The sequence below is a fragment of the Copadichromis virginalis genome, linkage group LG18 (assembly GCF_057382275.1).
Source record: "Copadichromis virginalis isolate Kocher_CV1m ecotype Utaka linkage group LG18, C_Virginalis_male_GT1.1, whole genome shotgun sequence".
Lineage (NCBI taxonomy): Eukaryota > Metazoa > Chordata > Actinopteri > Cichliformes > Cichlidae > Copadichromis > Copadichromis virginalis.
The window spans coordinates 14,283,139-14,298,924 of NC_140635.1; the positions used below are offsets into that span (position 1 = coordinate 14,283,139).

General features: G+C 40.9%; 1 long non-coding RNA gene across 2 annotated transcripts; it reads right to left on the bottom strand.

Annotated features, from left to right (window-relative positions):
- Positions 1-5,004: 5,004 nt before the first annotated feature.
- Positions 5,005-6,351, bottom strand: LOC146687465 (uncharacterized). Of its 2 annotated transcripts, none has more exons than XR_014916416.1 (5): positions 6,203-6,351; positions 5,967-6,095; positions 5,812-5,838; positions 5,484-5,566; positions 5,005-5,378 (listed from the first exon to the last, which is right to left on the bottom strand). It is a non-coding gene; the product is annotated as an uncharacterized LOC146687465 (long non-coding RNA). The 2 variants fall into 2 exon arrangements; XR_014916415.1 differs by having other exon boundaries at positions 5,967-6,059; positions 6,203-6,350.
- Positions 6,352-15,786: the final 9,435 nt, after the last annotated feature.

A 15,786-nucleotide genomic window follows, 5' to 3' on the forward strand; every position in this document is an offset into this window, starting at 1 on the left:
ACCACTGTGGCCTTAGTCGCATAACAAAGTGTTGCTAACATGCATAAAACCACAACATGCCCTTCACTGTAAGGGAAGTGGTGTGAGTTTAAAGCGGATTTTATCTCTGTTTTACGGTAACAAGTGATATGTTGAGATGGGGAATCTTCAGGGAAATAGTATAACGTAAAACCCAGTAGAAAATGAACATTCTTAGATGTTGTTTCGTTTATGAGTGGGTGGATGTGGGTTCATTATTGTGAAATGTGCACTTACTAAATGTTTTCGTTCCAACAGCCGACACACACTGTTGTGTATGACTGCCACATTATAGCTACAAGAGAAGTGCGTGTTTTTAATCTGTTATATCTTGTAAAGCACTTTGTGATCTCTATCTAGAAATGTGCTATATAAATAAAATTTTACTTACTTACTTACTTTACTGTAATTCCCCGTAAAGAAAAGGAAAACCTGCTGTTATGTAATACATGTGGACTTTTCTTTTACAACAGGGGTGTCAAACTTATTGCGGGGAGGCCAGAATCGGCCAAGCAAAGACTCCGATTACAAATCAGTTACTCCAATTTCCATTGCAACTGAGCATTACCTCAATGTGCTTGCGGTAGTCATGGTAATGCGTCCAAAAGTCTGTGACATCATTTGTATGCCACACACACTCAACACAAAAAAACAGAGGATGTCGAGGTGATGGTATACCTGCTGCTCGGCCTGTTGCCCTCGTCACTGAGTGGCCGATTGGTGGCGTGCAGTCTGTGGATGTCACATTTTAAGATTGACTCAACTCTTAGAACCCAGGCCAGAAAAAAAAATCTTGTACCGTGTATTTCCATCTAATGGAAAACCCTAAAAAGTCGAGTCCAGTCGCCTTCTTTCCAAGCTCGTTAGACTAGGAATAAAATCATTATTTCAAGTGATATATTTACTGAATAGAATAATGAATGCTCTTCACGCTTTCCAGCTGTCAGTGTGATTATAACTCAGACTTGTAGCGGTTGATGTGAGTTTGACCTTTTTATGTTAAAACATATGTGTTAAACTTCATAACTAGCAGGTACTTGCAAATTATTGATCCTTGATGAAGATAGTGGGCGCTACAGTATACAAATCAATATAAATTATTTACATTGATATAAAGTTGCAGTGATGAATATTTCTTGCGATAGTCTTTAGTTCTCTGGTCTTGTTTCATCTGGTTTTCTTCTGAAAACACACACACACACACACACACACACACACACACACACACACACACACACACACACACACACACACACACGCAAACAGAAAAGAGGAAAACTCATTGCAGAGGAATTAACATTGGACTGATGTTAATAAAACAGCAGCACTTTTCTTGCATGCAGAGATGTTTTCTTTTTCCTCACCTGCACAACTGATGTGATCAAAATTTGATCAAAATGTGTTTCACTGTTTTTTCAGAGCTTCCTGTCAAGGGTTATGTTGTTGCCATAAACTGTAAAAAGAGATCTTTCCACAGCCTGCACTGTTTCCTGTGTGCAGGTGTTCAACATGAAGGCCGCATCATCCAGCTCGGATCTTCTTTTAGCAGACACCAGAACTTCTTTATGCAGTACACACGACCTGATATTGCACACCTGATTTGACTTGTTTCTGTTTCTTACTTACTGCATAAAGTGGTTATAAATTTAAGTCAAGTTCTTTATGACTCGGAGGGTGTAATAACTGCACATGTGACACGTGACAATTCATTTCAGTGCAAGATAACATTTTGATTTCTGAGTTTACATTCATACATAATTACCTTCACAAAAAGACAGTCCTGCACAGTATCTTAGCTCTTCTGGACAGAGATCTCAGATGTTGTTCCTGAGATCTGCTGGAGTCACTCGGCTAGCTTCAGAGTCACTGAACCAAGTGCTCCGATTCCTACTGGAACCACTGTTACCTTCACCCTCCACATCTTCTGGAGCTCTTCTCTGAGTCCTTGGTACTTCTCCAGCTTCTCATGTTCCTTTTTCCAGATGCAGCTATCATTCTGTATCGCTATGTCAGTCGCTACGGTCGTCTTCCTCTGGTTGTCCACCACTACTATGTCCAGTTGGTTAGCTATCACCAGTTTGTCCGTCTGTATCTAGAAAACCCAGAGGGTCTTAGCTGGGTCATTTTCAACCATCCTTAGAGGCGCCTCCGATTTTGACCTCGGCCCTTCTTGGCCATACTCGGGACAGATGTTTCTGTATACTGTGCCGCCACTTGGTTATGGCATTCTATGTATGCCCTGCCTGCTTGCATCTTGCATCCTGCTGTTATGTGCTGGATTGTCTCAGGGGCATCTTTACACAGCCTGCACCTGGGGTCTTGCCTGGTGTGGTAGGCTCCAGCCTCTATGGATCTTGTACTTAGGGCTTGTTCCTGTGCTGCCATGATTAGTGCCTCTGTGTTGTCTTTGAGTCCACCTTTTTCCAGCTACTGGTAGGATTTCTGGATGCCAGCAATTTTTTTTTTTTTAGCTACCAGTGGTACATAGCGTGCAGGGGCCTGCACGGGGCCTCAACAGGAGCAGCAGCACAGTTCTGTCCATGACATCTGGGACATGTTTCGGCGCAGCTCTGATGACATCAACATGTTTACGGAAGCGGTTGTGGGATTTATCGGGAAACTAGCGGACGACACAGCAGAAAGAACTATCATCCGATCGTTTCCCAACCAGAAGCCGTGGGTGGATAAAAACATCCGCGACGCTCTGAGATCACGCACCGCTGCCTACAATGAAGGGCTTGTCTCCGGTAATATGGACCTATACAAGGCTGTGCGACTCTAGGAGCCTGTGGAAAGGACTGCGGACTATAACGGACTATAAACGACCAGCTTCTTCAATGATGAATGCAGATGCTTCACTGGCTGATGAGCTGAACACGTTTTATGCTCGCTTCGACGCCGCAGCAATTAAAACAACAAACGGCTGCGCGCGCTCGGAGTGCACCAGTGAAGAAAATGCATTCGTCATCACAGAGCATGCCGTGAGGAACACCTTCAGGAGGGTGAACACCAGGAAGGCAGCAGGACCAGATGCAATCCCTAGCCGGGTCCTTAGAGCCTGCACTGATCAACTAGCACCGGTGTTCACGGAGATCTTCAACCTCTCCCTGGCCCAAGCTGTGGTTCCCACGTGCTTCAAACAGTCCATTATTGTCCCTGTTCCAAAGAAACAACAGCCCGCTTGCCACAATGACTACCGTCCAGTAGCACTGACTTCAATTGTGATGAAGTGTTTTGAAAGACTGATGAGAGATCACATCACTTCTTCACTTCCTGCCACCATCGACTCACTTCAGTTTGCTTACCGGACTAATCGTTCCACAGACGATGCCATATCTCACCTGCTCCACACATCCCTGAGTCACCTGGACACTGGCAAAGGGAATTATGTTAGGATGCTGTTCGTGGACTACAGTTCAGCATTCAACACAATAATTCCCTCTAAGCTTTTCACCAAGTTGACGGATCTAGGACTCAGCTCATCACTGTGTCAGTGGATCCTCAACTTCCTCACAGACAGACCCCAATCAGTGAGGGTGGGAAAACAAGTCTCCCCCTCCATCTCACTCAGCACTGACTGGAGTGCCTCAGGGCTGTGTTTTAAGCCCCCTGCTGTACTCACTGTACACTTATGACTGTGTAGCCACATCAGACACCACCTCCATTGTCAAGTTTGCTGACGACACTGCTGTTGTGGGCCTGATCTCCGACAACATCGAGACGGCCTACCTGGAGGAGATTAGGAACCTGGAGACCTGGTGCCAGGAGAATAACCTCCTCCTAAACATCAGCAAACCTAAGGAGCTGATCGTGGACTTCACTACAAAGCAGGCGAGGAATTACAAACCCCTCATCATCAGTGGCACGCCAGTGGAGAGAGTGGACAGTTTCCGATACCTGGGTGTCCACATCACTCAGGACCTGTCATGGTCCTGTCACATCAACACCCTGGTTAAGAAAGCCCGTCAGCGTCTCTTCTTCCTCAGAAGACTTAGAGACTTCCATCTGCCACTGAAGGTGCTCAAGAACTTCTACTCCTGCACCATCGAGAGCGTCCTGACGGCAAACATCTGCACCTGGTTTGGGAACAGCACCAAGCAGGACAGACGAGATCTGCAAAGGGTGGTGCGCTCGGCAGAACGCATCATTCAATCAGAGCTCCCTGACCTGCTGTCCATCTACACCAAGCGGTGCAAGTCCAAAGCTAGGAAGATTATGATGGACCTCTCCCATCCCAACAACGGACTCTTCTCACTGTTGAGGTCTGGGAAGTGCTTCCGCTCCCTTAAGGCCAAAACAGAGAGAATGAGGAGGAGCTTCTTCCCCCAGGCTATTCGGGGCCTGAACCAGGTGTAGGACTGGACTCTCCCAAACACGTCACTATAAGACTGGACTCTCACACACGTCACCACACGCACCACCACACATTTCCTATAATCCTATAATTCCTATAATTTATAATCCTTATCTTTATAATCTCTTCTGCTATTTGCACATTCTTTACTGTAAATTCCTAAGTTAATTTGTAAATTTTGTAGTAAACTGTAAATTGTAAATATTGTAAAACTTTTCTTCTGTCATTTAATGGTCGGGCATTGTACAGCTACAAGCATTTCACCCCCATGTCATACTGTGTATGGTTGTGTGTGTGTGTGACAAATAAAATTTGAATTTGATAAACTGAGGAGTGTGATACAGCTGTGAAACTCTTGAATATTTGTATTCTCCCTGCTAGCTATAATTTCAATGTGGACAGGGAGGAGGAAGTTGAGAGGCAGCATCAAAATGAAATAATAACACTGTAGTTAAACATTATACAGACCTCAAGTGCCTCCACTGCTTTGCTTTTAAAACTACGCAGAACTGTACAGGATTTACTGACCCAGCCGAGCGCTTACACGATGACAGCTTTTTTAAAGTTTAATGCTTCATGGCTTTCTATTACCGTTAAAGATGATGCACAAAGATGACAATTTCTACTTCAGTCAGCTTTATTTTGCAGCACAGAATACACAAAGTGAACTGTTATGAAATCAACAGCACTTGGAGAAAGCTTATTATTTCAATGAAGAACATGAGTAAGGCCATAAAACCTTTCTGCAAGTTTGAATGCTTCATGCTTTCCTTCAGTCAGGTGTGATAAGTGCAAATGTATACTGGGGATTATTGATTCTTTTAATGCAGATACATATCAGTGAAGAATATAGGGATTTCTTACATCATGCAAAGCATCACTGGTTATTGCCTTCATAATAGTACATGGAAACAACGAAAAACATTTCTTGTAACGAAGGAAGATGTAGTCGGTAAAGGTCTCAGTTTTCAGCTCTCCGGTGGGTCATCTGGTTTTCTTCTGATCACTGAGACACACACAGAAAAAAACGTATTTAACATTTGACTGGTTGTAATAGATCAGTTACTATAGCAGTTTTCCTGAGTGCATAGATGAGTTCTTTTTTGCTCACTTTTTTTTGTTTTGTGTATCGAAAAAAACATTTCAGGTTTTCTTCAGAACGGCCCGGGGAGGCATTGATGTTGTTTTACCATTCTGTAAAACCAGAGAGAGAAACAGAGTGTGATTACAACACAGCCTGCTTCCACAGGCTGCACGTGTTAGACATGAAAGCAACGCTGCCTGAGTGAGATGTTCTTTTGGCAACATCTAAACTTCTAAATCAGTTTTTTTTTTTTTTAATCTGTAGCATGCACACAAATATACAATGCACAGTGCCTCCCATTAGACACCTCATTTCACTTGTTTATGCTACTTGCAGACATCTGTGGTAAGTTTACCTTATTACCAGGAATATTAGGGTTGGCCTGTGGCAAAACAACAACAAATAATTAATTTGTGTCATTTATATGCAAGACAATCTCTTTAATGGTGAGTTTATTATTAGATCCATTAATTTTACTGTGAATGAAAAAATAAAGAAATCTGGTCTTACTTGGCCAAGGAGGGAACATCCACCAGGCCTCGAGGAACAGGACTGTCGTTTGACTCTTTCTCTTCCCTTTCGTCTGTCATCCCTGGTTATTCCCTTCACCAACAAGAGAATGCTTTATTCACTATTGGTCTTAGAAAATTTAGGAAAAAATAATAAATAAATAAAGCATCTAATGCAACAACATGAAACATGCATTAATATGTATCCAGCAGTTCCCAAAGTTTATGACTTCTTACCACATCCAGAGATTGTTTCTGATCGTCTGGCAGTGTGGCTGCATCTGTGGAAGTGAAGGCTGTGATGAGCAGGAAAACCTGCAGACTCAAGAGGAGCAGCAGCACTTTTCTGTCCATGGTGAACTGAGGAGTGTAATGCAGTTGTGAAACACTCCAGTATTTATATAATCCCTGCTAAATAATCATTTCTACGTGGACAGAGAGGAGGGAGTTTACAATAAAGATTCTGAAATCCGATATCTGATAGAGGCAGAATCGAGGCATTTAATTTGTCCATGCACATGCACATATTTTCATAACGCTGACACTCTTCTGACTTTTCAGCACATGCAGTTATCCACAGAAGAATGTTTTCCTAGAACTCAACTGACTAACTTGTAGAATCCCCTTTAGAAACAATAATTTGAAGTAGATGTTTGTGGGAGAATTCGCCCCACTTATCTGCGTCACAAAGTACCTCTGGACAAGATACTGAACCCTGAGTTGTTCACAATGCATCCATCTGATGCATTAGGTGAGTGTCTGTGGTGCAAACACTAGTCTACTATTACTTAGAAGTTAGAGTTAAAAAGTGCGTAGGCATAGAAATGCAAGTGTCAGTGCTTGGATGAGGCTTCCAGTAGAAAGCTGGTTGAGGGCTTAACTGAGCAGAACAGTGCTATTTGTGAACATTTGCTTTTGCACAGCTCTCTAAAGTCCTGACAAATTATTTCAATTCGGTTGAGGTCTGGACTTTGTCTGGGCCTTTTGCAATTTTGGCCAAGCTTTAGCTGTCCCGCAGTTAGCCTCACATTTGACTCTACACTTTCTCATATATTTGAGTTCTAATCAACTCAGTAACTGATAGGTGCCCAGCTCCTGCGGCTACAAAACAAGCCCAAACCATCACCCCACCATCAACATGCTTAAACGTTGGTATGAGATCCTTGTGTTGATATTCTGTGTGTGATTTTGCCAAACACAGGGCTGTGCATGATGTCCGAATGTCTCCACTTTGGTCTTGTCTCACTAGAGGACATTGTCCCTGTGCTGCCATGTTCCTTTTAGAAAGACGCGGCTCTCTCCTGGCAGCTGTCACGATCCTGTGTTTTGCATTTAGTCTTACTCCCCTTTGTTGTTCTCTAGATCCTGTTCGCCTGTGCCCTGTTTCCCCCAGTTGTGTTTACTTCCTCTGATTACCTTGTGTGTATGTATAGTGGCGTCATTCATTATATCTTCGTCAGATAAGCTGGGTTTGTTCCTCTGTGGGTCTCATGAGGATGTTCACAGTCCCTTTTTCACTCTGGATTTTGTTTTATTTTGTTTCTATACCTGACCTAATTAAAGCTTAGTTTTGTTTCCTTGTTGTCCATGGCTTCTGCATCTGGGCCCTTTTTGATGTAACTGTGACAGAAACCACTCCAAACAAACCAAACTGTACTTATTAGCATACATTTAAAATGTTAACTAATGTCTCTAGAGTCTGAGGCTCTTTTTTTCTTTATCTGAAGTTTGTCTGCATGATTGGCCTTGCAGTGAACTTATTCAGACAGCCACGTCTGGAAAAATGATGGACTTATTATTTAGAAATGGTGTTTAATCCTTCCCAGATTGATAGGAAGCAACCGCAGCGTCTCTAGGATTATTGCTGATGTTTTTCCTCCTTGGCATTGTGTAAGACACACCTGGAAGCAGTAAGAGTGTATTTAGGTTTTTACAAGAAAAATTGTAAATGGTAAACATGTAATTTTCCAGTAGCTTTTGCATAAGAAATATTGGATAATATGTTTCATATCACATCCTGAATATGACTATAAACAAGATGGAAAGTTACAGTGAGTTTAGCAAGACTAAAGTTAGAGTATTTACCACATTTTTCCTTTGATTATATTCATTAGCTGATAATAAATAAATTAATAAACAAGGCTTCTGCTTTGTTTTGATGTTTATTAAAGACAGTTTTTAGGTAAATTGTTATCTGTGTCAACGTCTCCAAATAAATACTCTATTGTGCATGCAACAAACTATACTGAATGAAAATAAAGGTGGACTGACTCCATCTTTTGGTCATAGTACATAGATACACTAAGACCGACCACTACAACATCTTAGGCCAGGGGTAGGCAACTCCAGGCCTTGAATGCCGCTGTCCTGCAGGTTTTATATGTCCTTGATCCAGCACTGCTCATTCAAATTTCTAAATGACCTCCTCAACATGTCATGAAGTTCACCAGAGGCCTGGTAATGAACTAAGCATTTGATTCAGGTGTGTTGACCCAGGGTGAGATTTAAAACCTGAATGGCACCAGCACCAGAGGCCTGGAGTTGCCTACCCCTGACTTAGGCTAATGCAAGACACGTAAATATCAACAAATTTAACAACTCCGAGGAATGTATATGTGTATATGTGAAAGGATGTTACCTCAAAATGCTTCACTTTGTATACAATAGTTAAAAATAAAGACAGACCAACTAAAAATAAGTCAGACTGACTCTGCTTTTGTGCTCACTTGCAGACTGTTTTCTGAATCTTGATGAAAATTACACGACGCCCACGTCATGATGTCCATTTTTTAAAAATCATGTTAATCGAAAAATGTTTGTTTTCCAATTCTTCTGCCATATTTTCTTCCTTAATGAATTATTTTGAAATCAAAAGTGTAGTTTTGGAGCTGGTTGTCTATTAATTTATGTATTATTACAGTGTGAAACTCAAATTTTATGTACATTGCATTACATTTTGAGTGCAGTTTTTAATCTTTACATATGACATGTAGGGGTGGCACATATGACATGAGCACAGCCTCATCAATTATGTAAGCCAGTTTGGTCTGTGCTGAATATTTCTGTCATACCCTTGTTGGTCATTTATGACTGTTTCCTTGCAACACCGATTTCACCCACCAGAGGTCCTCAGTTGTTCACTCCACACTCCACCATCATTCACATGCTGATTAGTTCCCCTGCAGTCCCCCTCACTTTATCAGTCTTGTAGTGTACATGTACCAGTTTTGTCCATCCTGTTCTTATTGATGACTTTGATCTTTGCTTGACAAAGACCCCCCCCCCCCCCCCCAGTCTTACTGAACACTAGTAACATATTGTGGATATGCTCTGACTGTTGGTGTTACAAAGCAAACAGATTTTCTTGTAGATAGGTTTAACATGTTACATATCAAAGCTTGCAAGAATAGATTCAGGTCTTTACTGAAATATGATATATATAGATTTATGAACAGTTAATTATTAAAGTATAAAACTGTCAAAACCAAACATGTTTACCAGCCACATGCTCTCAATCTAGACAACAGAACTGTCTCTTCTGTTCTACTCAGTCTTACACTAGCTTTTCTAAACTTCCCTCTTCATCACAAATATATAATTGCACATAGCAGATATAATTTTTTTAATGTTATTAGCGCATTATCATCTATATATTTTAAATACGACTGACTGTCATTTCATGTTTGAATGCTGTTGTGAAACTACCCACTGTGACCAGAGCAGCTGCAGGAGCAGAAGAAGTAAAGGCAATGATGAGCAGGAAAGCCTGCAGGCCTGACAGGATCAGCATCAAAGTTCTGTCCATGACCGACCCACTAAAAATAACACAAAGCCAACCTTTATGTGCTCCTAGAGCTAGTATGGAACACATTGAATGATAACAAAAGTGAGGATGAGCGATAATTCACTTTAGTACTAGCAAATTAAATTTTGCCTGTGCGAGAGTTAATTTGCATGTGTGAAGGTTACTACCTGTAATATAAAAAACACTTTTTTATGTTGTAGCCTGTGCAGCAGTCTGCCGATCAGTGACAGGTAAGTCCTGTCCTGTCCAGGCAGCTGAGACAGAGAGGTAAGATGCTGTGCCATCATTGCACAGGTCTCATCATTTCCCCACGGCGTACAAAGTCTTTTAGCTTGATAAGACTCATAACGTTTAGTTTGTTATCATGACTGACAACAAGTGATAGTTTCTCTTTGCCAGGACAAAGCATTTATTTGATCGCACAGAAGTTTTTTTTTTTAACTACTAGACATGACCACAACATGCAAGCTGTTATCAGCATGCAAGTGATAATAATAGTTATTTGGGCAACTGAGGTGACAGCATCTTCCACATACTTTCAGGTATAGACATTATTCAAACTTACCTGTAACAGTTGGTGAAATGTTAGTATTTGACCACTAGGCGGAGCTCTTGTAATGATAATGTAACTAACGCATTTTATTTTGTATGTTTTATTTTTGTGTTGAGCATGTTAACATTTTCCTTTTTTGCCTACTGGATTGGTGTACAGTTAATTTGATACATGGAAAGTAACTAGTTAATTTTGTAAGTATAAGGTAAGGGCAGAGGTCACTTCCTGTTTTGGGAAGTAAGGTCAGAGAAGCTGCGCATGGTGACGGTCTAGCCGTGTAAAAGTCAAGCTAAGAAAGAAGAAATAAGCCCTAAGTTCCAATTACACCGGTTTGTCTACTTGCAGGCCAAAGTGGTATGTTTGTTTATATTTTGTGAATTTTATATTGTAATATGTTTTAATGCTGAAATATAATTTTCTTGTACATTTGTATTCACCAGTTCTACGGTGTACCTGTGTACGTTAAGAGAAGCACAGTAAACATCAGTAAAGAAGAACTCTCGTGTCTGTGTACAAGCCGGCATAGTAGAACACTCCACTGCTCCGGAGAAGGCAACGAGATGGTTGGACCGACGCTACTAGCAAGAGACGCTACTAGCAAGAGAAGCTACTAGCAAGAGAAGTATCACATGCTCCAGCAAATGCATTGAATACGTAAAGAAGCAAGCTAACAAGTGAAAAATAGTCAAGCAAGCACAAAAGTCCGTGTCTTGGAAGTAACAAAGCACTTGTAAATTGTTATCAAGCCTCAGTTCCATTTGAAATTCAAAGTGACCTTTCATATTAAGGAGCAGCTAAAATCAAGATTTATCAAGTAAATGTTAAAGTCAAGTGAAAATACTATTAAGACAACATGGCAGATGAAAATGAAGATGCAATACAGCCCACTGAAGAAGAAAATGCTGATGATAATTTTCAAAATGATGAAAGTAAAGAGCAGACAAATGGAGAAGAAACTCCACAGTGCTCAGTATTTACTGAAGGCACACAGTCAGAAAGCTTACGCAGAAGCCAGCGCACACGCACTCTTACTGAAAAGGGACAATCCTTACAAGAAGCCAAGTTAAATGACTTGACAAACAATTTTGAGCGAGTTTACAAGAAGTGGAAATACCACATAAACTTATTGAAAAGAATGGTGAAGAGTAAAGACATTGAGTTAATACCTGAAGCTGTAAGTGTTATAGACACTAGTATGACTGACATCTGTAACATTCATGATGAGATCAGAAAAATACAAAGTCCTGATATTGAAATGAGCAGAAGATGTGATGTGTGCATGGCTATCAGTGAAACTGCCAGAGCAAAGGCTCGGTGCCTTTTAGAAGAAGATGGTAATCCAAATAGTATACCCTGGCCTGATTCAGAGTCCGTGTATGACAGCAGTTCATCCAGCGCTTCTTCAAGGATCACATATAAGTCAAGGTCTATCTCTGGAATGTCAAAGCAATCATCTCTGGTCACACTACAACAAAGACAAGAAGCTGCAGCTGATGTAGCAGCTACAGAAGAAGTCATTAAAATAATGAAAACACAGCATCAGTGTGAGGAAGAAATCAGAGAACTTGAAGTTGAGGATGCAAGGAAAAGAGCTCAATTTCTAACTGAGAGCACCTCAATAAAGACAAGGTTAGATGAAAAGAGAAAGGAAGTGGAACTTTTGAGAGAATTGCAAAAGCGTAATGCAGCACAAGCAAGATTGAAAGTGTATGCTGAAAGTGTGAACAGTGAGGATGAAGACAAATCTCCTGTTCATTCCCAAGTAAGACAAGATAGTTCCTTCCCGCAACCAAGCTTTCCAAATGTGAACTCGAAACCATTCATCCCCTCTCAAGTTAGAGCTCCGCAACAAACTGCACCTCTCCAAGCCTCTGTCCCTCAAACAGCAATTCGTAGTGCAAATGAAACACCCTCCACTGATCTTGTAAGGATGCTCGCTGAAGCTATCACTGCAAACAGAATCCCAATCCCAGAGCCTCCAGTCTTCACAGGTGATCCGCTGCAGTATAATGACTGGAAGTTGTCTTTTCAAACATTAGTTGACCGCAAGAATCTGCCAATTCAAGAAAAGCTATTCTTCCTGAGAAAGTATGTTGGAGGTTCAGCGAAGAAGGCTATTGAAGGACACTTTCTGGTTGGAACAGACACCGCTTATCATGCTGCCTGGGAGATACTCAACGACAGGTTTGGAGATCCCTTTGTGATAGGCAAATCATATCGTGACAAGATTCAGTCATGGCCAAAAATTAACAACAAAGACACTAAAGATCTACGTGAGTTTGCAGATTTTCTAAGCAGTGTTGAGTCAGCCATACCTTATGTCCAAGGTTTACAAGTTTTGCATGACTGCGTGGAAAATCAGAGGATAGCTGCAAAGCTGCCTGATTGGCTAAGTGCACGGTGGAACAGAATGGTGACAGAGTTTCAAGATGAACACAGAATGTTCCCAGATTTTAGTCATTTTGTCAAATTCCTGAATAAAGAAGCAAGAATTGCATGTAATCCTATCACTTCTCTGCCTGCAATAAAGCCAACTGAACAAGACAAGTATGCGTTCAAAGAAAAGCCCAAAAGAAACTACATGCTGAATGCTAAGTCACTTGGTACAAGCTCTAGTGAAAGGACAAATGTCACATGTCTTTTTTGTAAGAAACCTGGTCACACGCTTCAGAAATGTCACAAGATAATGGACAAGTCAGTTGAAGAGAGAGTAAAGTTTGTGCAGTCTGAAAAACTGTGCTTTGGTTGCCTCAGGACTGGTCATAACTCTAAGAACTGCACTTCCAGAAGTGTGTGTGACAAATGCCAAAAGCCTCACCCAACTTGTCTACATCAAGACAGAGAGAAAAGAGACAAGGAACAAAGAAAGAATAGCCAACAACAATTTAAGGCTAACCAGGAAACAGAGGTTTCTGAAGTACAAGAGCAAGTATCTAACCAAGTTACATCCAACAGAGTTGTGCAACAAAAGTCAAAAGGTTGTACTTCCTCAGTTATCCCAGTTTATGTATCCACTGTGGATGAACCAGAGAATGAAAAGTTGGTGTATGCTTTGCTCGATACTCAAAGTGACACCACTTTCATCTTGAAAGACACAGCTCAGTCGCTCAATGCCATGTTAGAGCCAGTTAAACTCAAGATTTCCACTATAACGTCCAAAACAAAAGTTGTTTCAAGCAGCAAGTTAAAGGACTTACAAGTAAGAGGCATTTACTCTGAAACGAGAATCAAACTACCAACAAGCTATACCAGAGACTACATTCCTGCTAACAGATCACATATTCCCACAAACAAAACAGCAGAGAATTGGTCACATTTGAAACATTTATCAAAGGAGATGGCTCCCAAGCTTGATTGTGAAGTTGGACTACTGATCGGATATAACTGTCCTCAAGCATTGCTCCCTCTAGCGGTGGTCAGTGGTGATCGAGACCAGCCATTTGCACAGAAATCTTTGCTTGGCTGGAGCATCATTGGCTACAGTGACTCTGAAGGTGATTGTGAAGATGAAATAGGAGTAAGCCATCGTGTTATTGTTAGACAAGTCTTGCCAGCTGTAGGACCAGCTCACAAGCTCAAAACGGAAGTTCACTTTGTAAGCAGAAACAAAGTCAAAGAAATACTTACTCCAGCCGAGATACTTAATGTGCTAGAGATGGACTTTGTTGAAAAAGGTGTTGAAGAAGAGTCAATGTCACAAGAAGATCTACTGTTTCTAGCCAAAGTAAAAGAAGGCATCAAACAAAGGCAAGATGGCCACTTTGAAATGCCACTACCCTTCATTTTTTTTTTTTTTTTTTTTTTTTATTAATATTTTTGGATGGACAGAGACATTAATAAATAAATATACAACTGCAATAATCATACTGTCAGTTCTCTGTCCGTTTCTAAACAAACAAACAAACTAAGACAAGCAAACAAACAACACACTAACAAACAAAAAAAAAAAAAAAAAAAAAAAAAATTACATAAATAAATAAATAAATAAAATAAATAAAACCCAGGAGAAACAAAATGATACACCGCCTCCTGGAAAACATCAGCAAAAACAAAAACGAATAAGGGTAAAACCCCCTGGTGCAAAAAAAAAAAAAAAAAAAAAAAAAAAAAAAAAAAGACAACAACCAAAATACCAATGACACATGAAATATCCCTCTAAGAGACCATTTATCATAATGTCTAAGAGACATTGTCAATGTACCGCAAAAAGGGACCCCAGACCTGCTCAAAAATATCTTCTCTTCCCTTCATTCTATACATAACCCGTTCATATGATGCCATCCTAGACATTTGTTCGGTCCATTCCTTGAAAGAACAGGGGCTGGATGACTTCCAATGCCTAAGAATTACCCTGCAACCAGTTATAAAAGCCAGACGCATCCACAATCTCTGTTTTTTTGAGAGAATGTTATCGTCAGGTAGTAGGCCCAGGACGCATATAGCTGGAGATTTAGAAAGATTAAGTTTAAAAATATCATTCACCAAGTTGATGATCCCATCCCACAAATAATCATTTTTCCGACATGTATACAACATATGAACTAGAGTCCCGACTTCCTGCTGACATTTCCAACAGATGTCCTTATCTGCGAGCTTCAACCTGACTAATTTACTGGGTGTCCAATAGTTTCTGTGAAGCAACTTGTACTGGATAAGTTGAGACTGTGTTTCAGGTGAGCAAACATACCATGATGAGATCAGCATCTTCCAACTGTCCTCTGAGATCTGGATACCCAGATCTTTCTCCCAACCCCGCCTCAGTCCCCCCAAACTGGGAGCGTGTGCCTCTCTGAAGCTCCCATAAAATTTAGATGCCCTGATTCTGTTATTGTCAGGGGTTGCAAACATCTTCTGAACACTAGATGGAGGGTCTAGATTATTTTTCAAAATGGCTTTAATACAATGTCTTATTTGAAAAAACCTCCAAATTTCCCTTGGATCCAAATTGAATTCTCGTCTGATTTCTGCAAACGATTTCATGCCAGTCTGCCCAAATAGGTCCCCCATCTGATTAATACCTGTCCTAGCCCAGGCCTCCCACCAGACCGGTTTCTTACCTATTAATACTTTCTTATTATACCAAATAGAGGCTCTAGCGGTGAGATAAGGGCTGCTGTTGGTATATTGGTGAGCTCTAAGCCAGGTCTCTTGCATGAAAGACAGTACTGGATCTTTAAACGGTACTGGCCTTCCCTTCTGAGTAAGGAAGGCCTCTAAAGACGAAGGGGCCACAAGACTTTCCTCAATCCCAACCCATGATGGCTTATCAGTAGAGGAATTATGTATCTTAACTAACTGAGAGAGGGAGAAAGCATAATGATACCAGACCATCTTAGACAATGCCAACCCACCACTCTCTTTAGCAGCATATAATTTAGACCGATTGAACAATGGCTTTTTACCTGCCCACACAAAACCCTCTACACATGTATTATAAAGCTTTAGCAAATTATGTGGGACTGC